General features: G+C 39.5%; 1 long non-coding RNA gene across 1 annotated transcript in view; it reads right to left on the bottom strand.

Annotated features, from left to right (window-relative positions):
* Positions 1–331: 331 nt before the first annotated feature.
* The window catches only part of LOC140518162 (uncharacterized), a 15,454-nt gene continuing 2,641 nt past the window's right edge, over positions 332–13,144 (bottom strand). Inside the window, exons 2-3 of the long non-coding RNA XR_011971840.1 lie at positions 3,045–3,129; positions 332–996 (exon numbers count right to left, since the gene is read on the bottom strand). This is a non-coding gene — a long non-coding RNA (uncharacterized lncRNA). The remainder of the gene's footprint in view (positions 997–3,044; positions 3,130–13,144) is intronic.

The raw sequence follows: 13,144 nt of genomic DNA, 5'->3' as shown, positions 1-13,144 counted from the left end.
AGCTTTACCCTGACTTTAAAGATAAAGGGATTGGTGGGAGTGAGAAGGAAAAGGAGGGCAAAGAGGCAGGTGACCATTAGACAGAGGCAGAGATGAAGGACTTTGCAAAGCCAAAGAGCTGAGTTCTCCAAGTGCTAGAGCACCCCCTGGTGGAGATTAGGAACCCTGCTGAGCAGCCTGTGATGCAAGGCTCAGGATAACTCAGGGAGCATTAATGTTAGTCATACCTAAGAGGGTCTGATGTTTGCTGGTGAGACTAGCAATGAATGAATGAATGAATGAATGAATGAATGAATGAATGAATGAATGAATGAATGAATGAATGAATGAATGAATGAATGAAATATTTATTAAGTATTTACTATGTGCACTAACCATTGCAATACAAATAGAAAAGACAGTCCCGCTCTCGAGGTGCTCTAAGGGGGGGGAATCATACATAGGAAGTTATAGCTACAAGTCAGACAGTAAAGCAGATGTTAATGCATCTTATTGAATGCCATGTCCTTTGGTAAAATCATATCAGTTTCTGATGTTGAACCATTTGACAGTGCCAAAGACTTTAATGACAAGAAGTTCATTTTCTAGGTCTTCAATAGATGAGGCTATGTGTAGAACCTTCAGGAGCAGTTGCCAGATTACCTCTCCACAGGGATTACTTCCAAAAATGAAGGCTGAGGGCACCAAGTTCAAAGCATTGACATTCCAAAGATTCCAGGGTTTGGGGTCCTAGGCTATCCCCATTAGCATCTTAGGAAAGATGGTGATCTAAGTGGTATAGTGGCTTGGTTTTCCTGGCATATACTGCCTCCTGTCTCTCCCTTACGGTGCTTTGCTGCCCCAGCAAAGCTGGTTCACCTTCCCTGTGTGTAGCAGTTGGTGGGCTATTGGTAATGGCTGACTTTCGTCCCTGGATGATGACTGTAAAGCCTGGGCTGAAAGCAGATCGGTGGTCTTCAGGGTACTGTCTCTCTCAGGGCTCCTCTGCTTGTGTGCCTGTTGATGGCAGCTGGTTAGCAATGACTGCATTGTTAGTGAAGACAGTATCTTTCTTATGACCTTCCGCCATCCATGCTCCTGCTGATAGATTATAACTGGTTTGGAAATAGCTGGTCTAAAGGCAGACCAGGTTCCTGAGGTGAAGGTTTTCTCCTTCTTGGGAGAGATCCTCTTCCCTCACTTATCTGTCCTAATCTACTCTTTGACTATGTGGCCAACATAAGCTTTTAAGGATTATTATCCCAATTCCTATTCTCACAGATGATTCTTGGATACTGAAGCAAGATTTTATGTCTCTCACAAGATTCTAGGGATACCCCTGAGGAGCCATCAGATTCTCTAATGCCATCAACTTGAGCACGTGTGAAACTCATCAAAATCATTAGATGATAATCATTTTAATCAGCCAGCCTTAAGTAGCTTTTAGAAAGAATTACTTATGAAGATAGTACAGTAAAAAACACTTAAAAGACAGTTAGAAATAGTACAGTAAGAACAAAGCCTCTCCACAAAAGTCTCTGACACACCCTCCCATCAGTACATACACATTTGCACACATTATAAAAGGGATAACCTCACAACTCCTGGTTGCTGGGAATCCTTTTCTCCCATTCTTGGGGGTTTGAAGAAGTTCCCCCTTAGATGTGGTATAGTTTCTTTGATGATCCTTTGTGGAGTTAATCCATATCCAGTATGGTCTTGGCTCCAAATACAGACACTGCTGTCAGCTGATCCAAGGATGCCACTAAGACACCAGTGAAAGGATGGGAAGCCCAACATCCTACGGACCCTCCAAAGCTTCCAAGGTCCTACTCTGACCAGAGGGGGAGGGAAAGGAGACCCAAGGCTGAAGTCAAAGCCTCCTCCCCTAGGCTATTCCTTCTCAGGGGTTCTACTACAATACTACACTTCCATTTTTAAAATGATTCTACTTCTAACTAATGTGATAATTTATAGATGACTCCTGAAAGATAACCAAGTTCATTTGGTCTTAAGTGAACATGATTTTTAGGCAAGTTTGAAGGACTTTTTCAACTTAGTATAAAACCTATGATTAGTTTTCCTATCCAAATGGGGTAACAGGACTGAGTTAATATCAGCTAACCCCACCCTTATACCTCCACCTAGCCTGACTCAGCAGAATAAAAAGTAATCCCTAGGCACAGCTTCTCCTTGCTCCTCTCCTCCTGGCTGCAGCCTAAGTAGTTGCAGATTACAGCTATTATCACTTTTGACAATACTATTTAAGATTTGTTGTGCTTTGGAGAAATACATTTAAAAAGGTGCCTCTTTTTCTCTGTGTCTGCTATATTTATATGAATATAGTTAGGAGATTAGGTATGAAGAGGGAAATCACAGAAGGAAACAAATCTAAAATATTGGGGTTTATTCCTATAAAATCCAAACTAGTGCTGTATGAGAATGATTTCTGACTGAAGGTTCAAGAGTCCAAGTATGAAGAGAAATGACAGTTTAGTTGAGAGAGAAAGACAGTAGTCCTCAGAACCAGACACTCTTAGGCTATGAGAACAGAGTTAGGTAAATAAGCAAAGCAGGTGCCATTTTTTTCTTTTGCCCAGAACATCCGAGTTGTTCTTGAAAAGGAAAACTTTAGTGTTGAAAGAGAGTGGCTGCTAGGGAAGTTTTATGTGAAGGTGAGAGAGCAGATTGGCCTAGCATATGCAGATTCTCTGACTCAGGGAATGATGGACAGTTCAATCTACCTTGCTTACCAGAAAATCTAATAAGTATTTATTGATATCTTTTGTATTTTTTGGCCTTAATTACCAAATAGCACTCTTCTCCTGCCTTCTCCAGAGAGTCATTCCCTTTAACAGTGCACACACAAAAAGAGAGGAAATAGTGTAAAGATTTTGATGCCTTTAGACTTCAACTAAGCAAGATGGGAAAATAGAGACATATTATTGATATCTTTGCTTTTATACTGCCAAATTTCCTCCCAATGTATTTCCCTTCCTCTCTCTCAGAGAACTATCTCATATAACATAAAATTGTTTAGAGTCACTCAGGGTTAAGTGACTTACCCAGGGTCATGCAGTAAGTGTCTACGGCCAGATATGAACTCAGGTCCTCTTGACTCCAGATCTGGTGTTCTAATCACTGTACCACCTAGTTTCCCCAACAAATAATATTTTAAAGAAAAGGAGACGGGGAGAAAAAACACAGCAAAACCATTAGCCAATAAATATTTATTAAGCGACTACTATGTCCCAGTTCTAGTGCTAAGCCCTGAGAATACAAAAAGAAGCAAAAGACAGTTTTTGTCCTCAAGAAGCTCATAATATAATGGAGACAAAAAGCAAACAAAATATATACAAACAAGCTATGTACAGGAAAAATAGAAAATAATCAAGAGGGGAAAGGTGCTAGAATTAAGAGGGATTGGGAAAGGCTTCCTGTAAATAATGGAATTTTTTGTTCAAACTATTTCAGTTGTGTCCAACTTCGTGATCCCATTTGGGGTTTTCTTGGCAAAGATACTGAAGTGGTTTATCATTTCCTTCTCAACTCATTTTATAGATGAGGAAACTGAGGCAAATGGGGTTAAATGACTTGCACAGGGTCACACAGTTAGTAAACATCTGAGGCCAGATTTGAACTCAGGAAGATGAGTCTTCCTGACTTTAGGGCCAGCACTCTATCCACCATGTCACCTAACTGCCCTATTCCATAAGTTATTCTCCTTTAAGAAAAATAATTGCACTGAAATTCTTTACTTCAAAACAAAACTAAAGATGTTTCTGATTCAGTCTTAATAATTAATAGAATAACAACTTGATTTCCATACACTATTGCAGCAATACCCAATTATTCTCATATCATTTTGAAATATTTAAAAACCTCATCTTATACACAAATACATAACTATAAACAGGCAGAAGACAAGGTCAAATATTCATTTACTTAGTTGTTCAAGATACGGTGTTGCAACAATCAGATTCATCATAAAATCAAAGCTCAACTTGCCCTGATTAAGAGATTTGCTATGAAAGGAAGAAGCATCCTGGGACTACAGCAGCATCAAGAATGGTCCTCCAAGCTGAAGCCCAAGAGCACAGGACGACTCAAAACATGTATGACAGAATAAAGCATCCTTTGTCCCATCTGATTTCAGGTATAAATAGCATAAGCAACCACATGTATGACAGGATACCACAGCCAGGCTCAGAATTAGCCACATGGGAAGATTTTTTGTATGGGAAACTAAGTGAAGACGCTCTGCCTTAGCCTTCCCAAGGTACACTCCCAACCACTTTCCCAGAGACAGATACCTACTGGCCTAGATCACAGACCTCACGCTCACTGAGCTACTGACATTTTTCTTGAAGTGGTGAAACACTGGCTAAAGAACACAACAAACCTGAAAACGTAGCTCAAGAAGAAAATTCAAGGTCCCAAAAGGTTTTACCTCAAATAGCAAAGTGTCATGAATCAGAATAGGGTTGGACATAACTGGCATCAATTTTCTCACATTGTTGCAATAAATTAGCTAGCAAATAAAAAATCATTAGGCCTTTAAAAAAATCACAATAAAATTACTTTACTTATTTTTTTCTTCTAATATTTCTCTTTATCAAATAAAGCTTAAAATTTATTCCAATATAAAAGATGATCATTAGAATTTAAGAGATTTTAAAGCAAAATAAAATTTTAAGACTAGAGTTTTAAGATTTTTCGTTGGACCTTAAAGGAAGCCAAGGAAGGCAATAGGCAGAGATGAGGGAGAACATTTTGGGAGAGGGGGAAGGGAGAGCCAGAAAAAGATGTTCAGAAAAGATGGAATGGCTTGTTCATGGAACAACAAGAAGTCCAGTGTCATTACCTTAAAGAATAAGTGGCAGGGAATAAAATGTAAGAAGACTAGAAAGGGAGCTAGGTTATGAAGGGCTTTGAACACTAAAAAAAGGACTTTGTATTTGTTCCTAGAGGTGACAGGGAGCCAATGGAGTTTATTGAGGAGGAGCATGATGATATAATATAGTCAAGTCTTCACTTTAGGAAAATCTCCTTGGTAGATGGAGGACTGATTGGAGTCAGACAGACCACTGGCAGAATATTGCAGTAGTCCAGGATTGACACGATAAGAGCCTGCACCAGTGTGGTGACAGAGTCAGAAGAGAGCAAGGAGGGATATTTGAGAAATGTTACAAAGGTGAAATTGACAGACCTTGGCAACAGACTGGATATGGTGGGTGAGAGACAGGGAGGAGTCAAAGATGTAAGCCTGAGGGGGGATAGGGAGAATGGCATTGCCCTTTACAGTAACAGGGAACGTGGTGGGATGGAGAGTCCAAGGGGAAAGAAAAAAGAGTTATGTTTGGGATATGCTGAGTTTAAGATGGATGTCTACTTGGATATTTAGTACAAGGTATCTGAAAGGTAGCTGGAGATGTAAAAACTGGAGGTCAACAGTTAAAGATCAGTTAGTGTAGGATGTGTGAATTTGAGAATCATCTGCATAGAGATGGTAACTAAATTCACAGGAGTTGATAAGATTACCAAGTGAAGTAGTTTAGAGAGAGAAGAGAAGAGGGTCTAGGATAGATCCCTAAGATAGTTAGAGGATATAATCTGAAGGAGGACCCAGCAAAGGAGATGGAGAAGGAACAGTCAAATAGGAGCAGTCAGGAGAGAGTGGTGTGTCCCATAAACCTTGAGGTAAGAGAGTATCAAGGAGAGGATGATTAATGGTGTCAAAGATTACAGAGAAGTCAAGAAGAATGAGGTCTGAGAAAAAGCCACTGGATTTTGCAACTAAAAGATCATTAATAACTCTAGAAAGACCAGTTTATGTGATATGATGAGGTCAGAAATCAGATTGTTAGGGATTAAGAAAAGAGTGAGATGAGAGAAAGTGGAAGCACCTACTATAGATGACCTTTCCAAGGAGTTTAGTCACAAAACGCAGAAGAAATGATCTTATAGGGCCATGAGGGATGGAAGAATCAATGAGAGTTTTTTGGGAAATGGAGGAGACATGGGTATGTCTATAAGCAGTAGGGAAGGAGCCAATTGAGAGGGAGACATTAAATGTAAGTGATAGAGTGGAGATGACAGAGGGGGAGATCTTTTGGAAAACTTGGGAAAGAATGGGAACAATTGAGCAGGTAGTGGGGTTAGCCTTGGTAAAGGAATAAGGTCAGTTCTTCATGTGAGTCAAAGGTGAAGGACAAAAGAGGCAGAAGGCATATGGAATGATAGGAGATGAAGAAGGGAGGAAGCTCGAGGCAAATGACCTCAATTTTCTCTGTAAAAGATGAGGAAAGGTTCTCAGCTGAGATAGTAGGAGGAAGGGGAGCCATAGGAGACTTAAGGATGGATGAAAAGGTTTGGAAGAGCTGCTGTGGAGAGTGAAATGGTGAGTGATAAAGGAGGTATAGAAGGATTGCCTAGCAGCAGTAGGGCCTCAGTTGAAATTATGTAACATAATCATAACAGTTACATGACTTTTTCCACTTCCATTCAGCAGTAGATTTGTAGGAGGGAAGGCAGTAGATGGTGGGAGTGATCCAATGCTAAGGTTGAGGAACCAAGTAGTTGGGGCATTTCAAGGAGGTTTAATAGTTGAAGTCTCCTAGTATGAAGGCAAGAGTTGGGGCGAAGAGAAAATTGTGAGTCATGGACCAAGCTCATTGAGGAAGGAAAGAAAGTGACCTGGAGGTCTGAAGACAACAGTTAACAAGATTGTGATTGGGTGGTAGAGATAAATCGACTAAATCTCAAAGGAGGAGAGATTATTGAGTGATGGAGGTAGGGAAAAAACTTAGAGGTGGTGATGGGAAACAAATAGTATTTCAATTCTTCCTCCTCTTCCAATCAGCTGAGGAAAATGAGTAAAGGCACAGCTAGGACTGGAAAAGGTGGCCAGAGATGCTCTGACATGGGGGAGAAAGGGAGGAGAAAGGGAGAACAATAGCCAATTTAAGTAATAGCTGAATGATAGGAGGAATGGGAGAGGAAAAGATTTGGGATGATGGGAAGTTAATTGACTAAAGAATAAGAATTCCATAGGATACAATGAAAGAGGAAAGTGCTATTTGATTGGAACTTGGAGTAAAAGGGCTGAAAGGATGGGGAAAAAATTGGGTAATAGGGGATACAGGATAGGGGATGAGGTTTGGATAATGACCTACAAAGGTTAAAAATCACTGGGATGTGTAGAATATGACTGGATGGGAGAATGATCATCACTGAGTGGAAGACACTACTCTTCCCAAAGGAATCTGGAAATCAAACTGGAGACAAGTACAGCACTAAATGAATCTGTTAAAAAGAAATCTGGATTCAGGTCTCACCTTGTGAATCAGTAAGCACCCCAACATACACAGGGGGGCCTGCTACCTGCTTCTCTAAAAGGAAAGGCAACTTTTGAGGGGTTAACAATCACTTTAATCAAGAACAAGTATCAGAGAAAATCAAAATCAAAATTTCAGAGAAATCAAAAATCAACAGACAGTACTTCCAAACTGCCTGACCATTAATATACATACATCCTTACCAGAGAGGGAAGCACCAACATGCGGGTTTTCAAAGGGGGGGGGGGGAGGGACATTCTTAGCAGCTTCCCACAGTGGCTTCCCAGAGTCTCCCCTGGCAAATCCCTTTAGTGTAGGCAGATCTCAATACTTGTACCTATGACTACACAGTGAGCTGTAGCCCTTTCAATGAAGGGTAACAGCAACAATGAGACAAGTCTGATTCATAGCAGGGCTTCATGACTGGAACATGGGTTCTTGTCCAAGCTCAGAGAACATCTGGTGCTAGTCAAAGCAACACAATGATTATATGATTTTGCCAGAGGGTGAGATCATCTAGAGGGTGAGCGCAAAGGATTGTTGTTATGCCAGGGCACAGTTTGCTGACTGGGCCTTAGCTTTAGAAAATAAGGTATCTCCTAATATTTTCATATTTTCCCCTTTTGACCAAAGGAGGGGGGTCTGAAAGAATCCCTACCCTTGGCCAATAGAGGAGAGACAGATATAAGCCAAGATGTCACAAGAGGTCAGGTGGACCAGGATGAGCATTTTTATCCCAGAAGGTCGGTTAAGTGTGTCCCAGGTATCATTGCTACACATTGTTCGGTTACAAGAAACAGAAAGGCGGTGGGTGTGGGGGAGCAAGAATGTACAGGGCATAAACACCAACATATGCTTGAATGAGACCTTGGGCCTATAGGCACATAACAAAAGGGAAGAGGAAAAAAAAACAAATAGGATACTGTTTCACAGATAACACACAGGAGGCCCTGGAGGTCTTGGTTTCCAGCTTCTAACACACTCTTGATCTGGTCAGACAAGAAGGACAAAGACAGTTTTGGAGGGGCTAATAGTCTTACTTTATTCTAGTCTAGTCTTCTCAAAGGGTTGCTGATAATGAGAGCACCAGCTCTTACAGCATTCCCTAATTATCCTGCTCACAGAGGCAGATGAGAAGGAAGGGACAACTATTCCAGCATCTCAATGGGGTCAGTCAAGACAGGCACAGCTTGTGCACTCCCCTAAGTCCCCTCAAGCCTAGATGGGGGCCGATCAAGGCACTCACAGATTCCCTTATGGGTTCCCCATGGTTTCTCCACTCACTGACCAGTGCCCTATCTTATGATTCTAGGAATTACTATCCAGGATCCTTGGGGCTATTCTGGGAATTATTATCTAACACCTGGAAACGACATTGCCATGGTCATGGATCCTGAGAAACTAAACTCTAAAGGGATAACAAAATTCTCCTTATACACAGATACTATACTTAGCCCTCACCTGGAATCTTGGGATAGCTGTCTCATCAGGAAGTCAGCTGCTTCTAGGTCTGTACTAGATGAACCTTGATATCCCTGAAGGGTTCTGCCATCCACTTAGGAGCAGGGTTTTTTGTTTTGTTTTTTTTCAGATGATCCAGGAGTCCACACCCACAAGTTAGGCAGTTATGGGAGTAGTAAGAAGTACTGGTTGGGGCCCTTAGAGAAAACGCCTTGCATCAGTCTTTGAATCTGACTTTCTGGTCAGCATAACATAGGTTCTTAGTTAAAAGTCTCTAAACAACATAGGTGATTCAGTTTCTCAGACACATAGGGCTAGGTTCAAACAACGCAATAAAGTTTTTCTCACAGTTCCCATAACTGCATAATTACATTAAGTTGGGTGCAGATCAAAATATTCAGAGGGCTTACAATGGACTAGTTCTGAGAAGGGAGATTTATATGTCACCAAGGTAACCAAGAAAACTTAAACATAAACATTTTGTAACAAAAGACCAAAGCAATACAATAGTCATCACCAATATTAACTGACATCAAATCTCTCTATATTCTAGTGACCCATTCTCAATATCCATTTAACCAATACATTTTGAGTCCCAGATGTCTCATGTAGTCATGCGGTCCCTAGATATCTTTTCTTGGACAATATACTATATATCCTCAAGACAATTCCAAAGGGAGTTCTGCTTCTCTGCTGCCAAATCTAGAGATTCTTAGACAATTCTGCTAGTAATATCATTTAAATTTGCTTCTCCAATTTTGCAACTTCAGAGAATTTCAGTTTATATACCATTTACTACTTCTATCCCTACCTAAATCCTGTACCTGATATAAGAATCTTTTTAAAATTTATGAGAATCCAACTACAATATGAACTCTTCTGCCTTTTAAAATTATCAGACAGATGCTTTAATAATAGGAAAATAAGTCACTTTTTTTATCATTATCCATACAACTTATGTGTAAAATCCAATTTTGAGAGCTTTACCAAAACATGCTCAATGTCAGAATTTCCATGACAGAAAAATTTGGAAGCCAATCATATAATCCTATTGCTTTCTCAAAATTTACTATTCCATTTATTTAGAAAACTTTTACATTATGTTTTTGCCTTATTACCTTATCTAATCATTTCCCCCTTAGAAGTATATTATTCCTATATTATGATTTGACCACAAATACAGGTTAAAATTGTAAGATGTTCATACTTGCAACCTATTATAGTAACTCAGAGATGTTCCAGTATCAACCTACTATTTAATAGATTTAGTATTGTACTTAACAAAACTTCTTGATTATAAAAATTTGCTATAAAAGGAAAAAGGGGAACTCAGTTATAACAATGTGATGAATCATAATAGAGGGAAAACTCCCTTAGCTCAGTTTGATTCTAGATATGAGTCATATCTGATAGCCAATCAAGTAGGCACAAGGTATTCAAAGCAAGGTTCATGATTAGCCAGATGGGGAAATTTTCTTGTCATAAAGGAAACAGCACAACGGGGAAATAGAATCAGGAGGATCCTAGACCATGCCATGGTGGTACCCAAAACTTTTCCCAGGCACAAACATTCACCTTTAATAGTTCCCAGACTGCAGCACATGCCATTTTCTACTATTGACTTCATGACAATTCAGACAACTATCTCTGTAATCAAAGCTCAACATGATAGTAAATTACAATCAGAAGAATTTTTACCTTGAATAGCAAAATTTCACTAACCACAGCTTAGGACTTGAATATCTTTTCTGATGTTTCCCTAACAATTAACATTTCCGTTACCCTTTACTTATATAAAACTATCCGTATTCTGTGGTTTCAGATATACAGCAAATACTTGATAACTGAGTCATCATTAATATGTTAAAGCTACATATTTAAACCACCTTGTACACTTTCATAATAGCCAAGATTTTTAAATAAATCTTGCTATTATATATTATAATTATTATCTGCTTCATAACAAAATATACCTCATTAAATATTTAACAACTTTCAAATACCTGTTTTTACCAAAAGCCCAATTCATGTGTAATTGCATCCAGATTAAAAAGTTGTTTTGTCTAACAGCATTTCTGTTACGATGGTCTCTCAAATTTCACAATATAAGAGAATTTAGAAATATAACACATAATACAATAATACTAATAATAAATACAACAATAACACAAACAATAAACTTCAGATGATATCAATTGCCTTTCCATATTATCACATATGAAAATCATTGATCATATGGCCTTTGACATTTTAAAACCACTTTAGGGTTATCAAGTATGGAACACTTACATTCAATTATGAAATAAGAATAATGTAGTGCTTAGCATATGCCAGTCACTGTGTTAAGCATTTTACAATCATTATATTATTTTGATCTTCATAACAACCCTGGGAGATGGGTGCCATTATTATTTTTCTCTTTATAGATCAGGAAACTGAGGTAAACAGAGATCAGATAACTTGCCTAAGATTACACAGCTAATAAATTTCTGTAACCAGAACGCAATTCAAGTTTCCCTACATTTTTCCAGCATTTTTTTCAACACTTATATTTGGGAATCTGATCTGGGATGAAAGGGGTTAACAAGGGAGAGGGTCTCTGACATGGGAGTGTCACAGGAGTCTCTTTGGTTTAAACAATCTTTTCTCTTATCATGTCAGAAATGTCAAGGAAGGATTAATAAGAGGCTTCTATAAGGTGCAAACTGTTCACCTTTTGTTTTTCTTTTTCTCCTTTGGGATTACTTCCAAACTAGCTGCCTTCCTTCATTGCATAGAACAATGAAGCTATTAATTTTGCCATTTGCTTTCAAAATTTTTATAAAATTTAATTCTTATTTTTCCTTTAAACAAATTTCACAGAGTGGTATCCCAAAACTTACAAAGATATTTCAGAAGGTAGTGGGTTCCTGGAATTGCCCCCAAAATCTCAGGAGTTCTCTCCTTCAAACTTAAAATGGTTAATCTCCAAACTCCTTAAATCTACCAAGATATTTTTAGCAGCTCTACAAACTTTGATTATCTGAATTTTTTTCTTTTCACCTTGTGGTTGTTTGTCCTTCGTTCTTGAAGAGGACCATGACGTCAAGGTGATGACATGGCTTGCAATTGACTTTGATTTGAGTGAGGGAGGGCTATGCAAGGTCACCAACCTCACTTTCTTCTCCTGAGCCATCTGGGTCCACGGGCCTGATATTTATCAGGAAGGCTGGAGATGGCCCAGGATGCAATGTGAGACCCTGACCCTTTCAGGCTAAAGTCCTATAGCATTTTCACTTTGAGTAAGATGCCTTCCTATTACCTAATCTCCCAAGGAAAGCCTAAAGAGGGAGTTAGTCCTGCTTCCTGGAACAATTGCTTCAAATAGTCATTCATCTTTCCCAGTGTTCCAAACTCTTTGTCTACAGCCCTTAGAAGTTTTTCTGACTGGGTACATTTTAAATCTTTCAAGGTAACAGAATCTACACAGACATTTTACATTTTACAAAGACACACAGACAAAACAATACAAACAGAACAAAGCACATAGTTAAAGTCTATAGCTGAACATGCATTTGCTGGTTTAACAGATGCCTGAGGCTAAGTGAACTTAGGGGTGCTGGGGGGTGAAGCCAGAAAACAGCAGGTAAGAGCCTCCTGGCCTCCAACAGGCAGGAACTTTTGGTTAGAGGAACAGAGTATGCAGAAAGGATATCCTTACCAGAGAGACCCAAAATGAATCAGGTCACCTGAGGGCCCTAGAATTTTCTTCACAAAGAATGGAGAGTTCAACCAAGGCATGAGCTCAGAGGTGGGAGCAGGAACAAGGGCAGAGGATACACCAGGCTGTGGTGGGGGTGGGGGTAGGGGAGGGTATCAGAAGAAATAATCTCTGGTGGCACCTAGTCCATTCTCACTGGTACCAGAGAATCCAATGGCCTGGATCTGTACCCAATTTCACTTCTTACATCAATTAATATCAACCAGACAGAACTGGTCTCAAACCTGTGGGTGGCCTTAGCCAGACACAGCAGGCTAGAGACAGGAGAGTTAGGAATCAATCAAAATCAAAGTTTAATTTCAAAGTGAGGGAAACACCTTGCAAGCAAGGACACATGCGCTGGAGTCCCACCCCTAGTGGGGCATAGGGGGAACTCCCTTTAGTGTAAGCAGATCTCAATATTTATACCTATGGCTACATAGTGTGCTGTAGCCCTGACAATGAGGGGTAACAGCAACAATGAGACAAGTCTGATTCATAGCAGGACTTCATGACTGGAACATGGGTATTTCTCCAAGCTTGTCCAGTGTTTGTACAAGCTCAGAGAATGATACAATATTTATGTGATTTTGCCAGAGGGTGAGTGTAAAGGATTGTTGTTATGCCA

Source organism: Notamacropus eugenii, chromosome 1 (assembly GCF_028372415.1).
Source record: "Notamacropus eugenii isolate mMacEug1 chromosome 1, mMacEug1.pri_v2, whole genome shotgun sequence".
In the NCBI taxonomy this organism is placed as follows: Eukaryota; Metazoa; Chordata; class Mammalia; order Diprotodontia; family Macropodidae; genus Notamacropus; species Notamacropus eugenii.
Note: the sequence above shows the minus strand (reverse complement) of the source record. Positions and strands in the feature narration are given on the sequence as shown.